The sequence below is a fragment of the Erithacus rubecula genome, assembly GCF_903797595.1.
Source record: "Erithacus rubecula genome assembly, chromosome: Z".
NCBI classification, from domain to species: Eukaryota; Metazoa; Chordata; class Aves; order Passeriformes; family Muscicapidae; genus Erithacus; species Erithacus rubecula.
Genome location: NC_136661.1, coordinates 3,835,337 through 3,841,336, shown reverse-complemented (window position 1 = coordinate 3,841,336; position 6,000 = coordinate 3,835,337).

Below are 6,000 nucleotides of genomic sequence, written 5' to 3'. Positions count from 1 at the left end.
CTATAGTCCTTGAGGGAAGCGTGGTTTGAGTCAAGGTCATAGACTTCAAAGTGGAAATGAAGAAGAGACAAAGGTGTGGGGAACTTTATGCGTCAGTAAGGTCAAACCATTTCTGAAAGCACAGTGGCATAAGCAGCTGCAGAAGAACAAACAAACTGCAAGGTCTGTCACTGACACACCATTGCACTGCCAGGGGCAATTCACCTGGTACCGACTGTTGTAGTGTCTCTTGCTAATGGAATGTTTCTGTTATTGCCCCAGTGAATGGTTCAGTTCAAAATTATACCCTCTCACCCACCTTGTCAATCTAGCCTGAATTACCTGTCAATCCTGCTTTGTGCCAACCTTCTGCTTGGAATTCCTCTTTGGAAACCCCCTAAAACTCCAGGTCTCATTAGTCCATGTGACCCAATTTCCTGCCCTATGTCCCTCATTGGACAATGCCTTTGTGAACCCTACCCTTTACCCTTCCCCAAAATTTCTCCACTCCCCCCATATTTAAGTTGTTGCACTCTTCCATTTCTGCCTTTTGCCCCACGAATTTGCCACAGTACTCAATCCTTTTTATCCTCTGCAAAAGCCCTCCCCCTCCTCCTTGGCTGCTTGGAGCGCAGTCTGAAGCCAAGAGGCCATGGAGCCATAGCTGGAGACACACCTGAGTCCTCCTGCTGCCAGGGTGGAACTCACTCTGGGCTCAGGACTGGAGTGGCTGAATGCAGTTAACTGGCTTTAGGTTCTTTTCTTCTTCTTCCATGTGATTCTCATAGTCTTAACTTTCACTATTTAGAACTTCTTTGATTTTAAAATGTATAGGAATTTTAGAAAGGTCGATCTCCTTATTTTAACTTAAAAAACTTTTAGTTTCTCTACTGCCTTAAGTCATCTGTCAATGGTCCACAGAAATCATATTCATCCTGATATTTATTAAGCAGCTTTTGAATGTCCTTCCCACTTGCCATGTTTATTTCATCAGTAAATTAAATTTATTGCATGCTCTTCAGTTACACTTTATTCACTGTAACTCCCATTTTCACAGCACTCTGTTGTTGCAAAACACTAATTCTAAAACTACCTATTGTGCTTTCATTAGATCCCGCTGGCTCCTACCTCTGCCAAAGTGCCATCAATTTTTCCTTTATTAAGCTCCTTGTTATATCCCTTTATATATAGTATAGATACAGAACTCTGTATTTTATATCTAAGTCTCTAGTTATTCATGTGTATTCTCACATATGAGCCCATGTATTGTCTTGTAGATTATGAAGCAGTAATTGAAGAAAATTAGAATGGGTTTCTTCTTGTTCATTTATTCTGTGATATGACTCAGCAAAACAAAGAGAGGAATAAGGAGGAGATGTATTTCACCAAAGATAAATCTGGGCAGTTGTGAACAAAAACCACAAAGTTCTTTAAGGCACCTAGGACTATTACTAGTAACAGAAGCACATATAGCTAATTAAAAACAGATGGTTCTGTCTGCTCCATGACAGGCAAACAGTGAATTACAACAGTATTTGAAGTTCAAGCAAGTCCAAGAAAGCTTTCAAACACTGTTGTGACTCTGGTTTTAGATCTCTGTTTTTTTCATATGGATCTTACTGCTTTTGGTACCCAGTAAAAAAGAAAAACCAGCACAATTGAGTCACTTGACTTCAGCTAGCAGAGCACTTGGTGCTTTCTTGCTCACAATTTATCTGTTCCCCCTGCAGCAATTTTCATTACATAACTCCAAAATGCCCCCAGATATTCCCATGGGATCCTGGCAAGAAATCCTACAGTGCTTTCATCAGTTTTATTCTACAGACATGTATGGAGTATGACCAACAAGACTAATGATTTTAGCAAGCCAGATCCTAAGGCTGTTCTTCCCTCAGAACAGGCCCTCGGCCAGACTCTGACTGGCATTGCTACCAAAGAGAGAAAAAGTTCATAATGGTATTCTCTTCCTACACAGTCCCTCCCACGAGGATCGGACAGAAATGCAGAGCCTGTGTTAGGCAAAATCTGGAGCATGAGCTCAGTTCTACAGGAGCTAGTATGGAGGTTATTTTAAGAAGAAAACAAAACCAGGGCATTACCCTTATGTTCACTTTATACTTTGTCCATTTAGGTTGCAAATTCAGCTGGAGAAAATGCCATGCTATATATATACCTACAGTGCTCATTCCAGCAGGGTACTGGTCCCTGTGACAGCCCTCAATATTCATATAGTCCCCACCTAAATGACCCCTTGTACTCCTCTTTGCTGTTCTTTAGTCACAAATCTTATCTGTCTATTCCAAACCTTGAGAGTGGAGCATTTTTTACTTTACTGCATGGAAAAATATAATCCTGAAGTGATTTTGTGAAAAATGATGAATGTTCTGCAAATGCAGAGAAGTACTGCATCATGTAAGTGCAGGTAGAAGGGGAAAATAACTCTTTGTGATTTCAGCCAGAAGCAAGTAGTCTATTAGGACATTGATGGAGTCACCAGACTTTTAGGAAAAGATACTAAGGAAAATTGTTGAAAGTAAACTAATGTCAACTCTCGAATTCTATATATTTTATTTTAAAATTTATTTTATATATTTTAATTCTGGGTGTATTTTAGGAGGTGGCTGGATTTTTTAATGTTGGAGAGAGAGGAGTGGTTGTGGGTTTTATCAATTATTATTATTGCTTAATTCTTCTTTTAGAGCAAATAAAAAAAATTAAAGAAATTATTCAATTGACTATCCCAGTATTCATTCACATAATTAGTCTGTTTACTTCCCTGCTCAGGGGAAAATGAAAGATACAATCATAGAACTGTTATTCTGTCTTCATTACAAAAATATCTGGCATAGAAACATTGATGAAGGGCAAACAGATGGAAAATGTAATTCACCTAGCATCTACTGTCACTGGAAGCTAGAATGCCTGACTCTCACAAATAGCTTATTTTAGGGAGCAAAATTATGTTCAGCTTGGTGCAGATCCTAGAGGGACATCCAGGAAAGGATATGAGCTAATGAGAGATAAAGGTGCTCCCAATTCCAGTGGGAAAAAAAGACAAAATTCTTAGATTACTTTCTGGGAGCAAACAAGAATAGCAATACCACATACACAATTGCTCAGGTGTGCAGTCTACTAAAAATCTGTTGTACTAGCCAGAATCTTCCCACTTTTTGTTTTTTAATTTATTTTCATTATTTCAGTACTCTCTCTGTCTTCTCTCAATTTTTTTCCTCTGACTTTTTATTGCTACAAACTGAAGCACGTTCCTTATCTCCAGTACTACCTCCAGAAGAGAGATGATTGCAGGCTTCTGGGACAATGGAAAGATGAACTGATTCAGAAGGCTTTTCCCTTTATTTAATAAACAAAATTAATTTCCAAACAATTTTGTTTGACCCTGCTGGAGCACTAGTGTTACAGAATTTGAAGGAGAAATCAATTTTATTATTTTCTGAAGTAACTGTTCTGAGCATGACTCCACAGATCTCCTTCTCCTTCTCCTTCTCCTTCTCCTTCTCCTTCTCCTTCTCCTTCTCCTTCTCCTTCTCCTTCTCCTTCTCCTTCTCCTTCTCCTTCTCCTTCTCCTTCTCCTTCTCCTTCTCCTTCTCCTTCTTCCTTCTCCTTCCTTCTCTTCTCCTTCTCCTTCTCCTTCTCCTTCTCCTTCTCCTTCTCCTTCTCCTTCTCCTTCTCCTTCTCCTTCTCCTTCTCCTTCTCCTTCTCCTTCTCCTTCTCCTTCTCCTTCTCCTTCTCCTTCTCCTTCTCCTCTTTCTTTTCTGTTTGTGGCATGTTTGAAATATATATAAATTCTGAAGCCAATAAAGATCAACACTTATATATGTCTTCTTCTTTTCTACCACAAATACCTCTTGTCCTCATTTACTATTACTGGCATTTTTAAGTTTAAACTTCTGTATACACAACCCTACCCCCCTACCAAATGGGATAGAAGCTTTTATCTATCACTGCTCTCACAGAAGATAGAGTATCATTCACTTATAATCACAGTAAAAAACCCCATATCTGAGCTACCTTATTTAGTCACTATTTCTTGAAGATTACACTAGGTCTATTCCTGCAGATTAACAGTTTTTCAAATATTTATTAAAGTGTTCCCCTCTTTTGATATTAGCGAGAGATAATTACTGCACCTTTAACCATTACCATTTGCAATGCAAAGTAGGAAAGGAGCTTGTCTGAATAATATGTTAAGTCCTTGATTTAGTTCTGCATAAACTGATTTTTATACAGAGAACACAAATTGTTGCCACTTCATCAATGCTTCATTTTTCTCTTAACAATGAACCAGCAGTGATTAATTTCTGAAGACCAGTAAACAAAAACATAGCCTTGAAAGTGATTAAAGCTTAGCTGTAAAATATGTGCATGCACATACTAACAAATGACTGTTATTATAAAGTCAAGCACTGCTTCAAAAAAGAACATTCAAATGGAAGGGAGTATGCAACAATAGCAGAAACTGTGCAGTGCCATAGGGGTCCTTAGGGATTTTCATTAATACCAAGTATACATGAGTATGATCTATTGAGAATTAAGAATCTTCTTTGGAGTGACATTGAGAGGTAACTATACGAATAAATCAATTCCTGATGAATTTGGCACAATTCTGCAATCATATTTCATTAATGTCTCATGTATTTTTGTACCTGGATTCCACTAAAGTAAATTCATTAAGTAACCAAAATGACCCTTGCTTTTGTAACTACAATCCTAAAATAACAGGTTTTGTCTACCTCTTGATTCCCAAACTGGATCGAACATTTCAAAGTGCAGTATTGTCAATTTCGGTAGTATCAGTGGTATTTGATAAAATGCTATGATTAAAATAATAAGAATATTTGTTAAAATATTTGTCAAATAGCTATTTGACATCTAATTTTTCAGTACTGAACCAAAACTGTACAAGATATAGTGGTTGTGAACACAACATCCCATTTGATTTTATACTATCATGAACAATTTGGAGATGAAGGATGAAGAGCCTGAAGAGTATGAAGATACAAAGAGAAAAGAATGCTGAAGACACTTAAGGAGAAATACTTGAGTCTTTAATGGCAGTATTCTGTACAAGAAGAACAAATTGTTCTGAGCGAGATAATGAAATGTAAAAACAGCCTACCTCAAAAAACCTAGAGCTGTGATATCTTTTGTCATTTGGAAAGACCACTTGGTCTTAACCACTTCATGCATAGGTAGTATAAAATTTTCCTATGCAAAATTAATAGGATTTAGCAAATTGTGAATTCTAGCTAAAAAGAGAGCTTATTTGGATTTTTGCTACCAGTGATTTATGCTGTCATGGAATAGAAAATAAATAATGAGTATATAAAAAAAATTGTTTAAACAAGTCAGTGAAGATAATCAGGCAACAATAAGGGAAAACAAATTTCCACGTCTTATTGCAATAATTCCATATTTTGTTTTTTGGTTTGCTTGATTAGACAGTGTTGACAATAAAATTTTAGATGCTCATTTTTTACTGTCAGGCTTGTTATTTTGATTTTTTTCTGTGATAATGTTAGGCAGGATGTATTTTCTAGTGATGTATGTGTAAAAATATGAAATTTGATCTAAAATAAAACAAAAATCCCCAGTGCAATAGTATTGCATTTTGGCTTTCATTCTGATTTCATAATTTTCATTATTAGTTCCAAAGCAAAACATGATAAATTGAGAATGACTCACAAATTTGGGATGATTGCACATGATTTAGCATCTTATGAAGGATCTTGCCATTCAGGCAGATATTCAACTGAAGAGTGATGCTTTCTAGATATATGTATGTATCTATAAAAATCAGTATCAGGAGCCAAAAGAAAGAGTCATTCTAGAACAGATCAGGAGAAATGGCAAGAATAGGAAGATTTCAAATTGTTTGATTACCTTTTCTGAAAAAATGAAAGGAAATAAAAAAATTACTTCTACCAAAATCATCTACCCAGACCCTTAATTTTTTGGTGATTTGTTTTTGAGTTTGGTTTTTCATTTTGTGAGTTATATTGC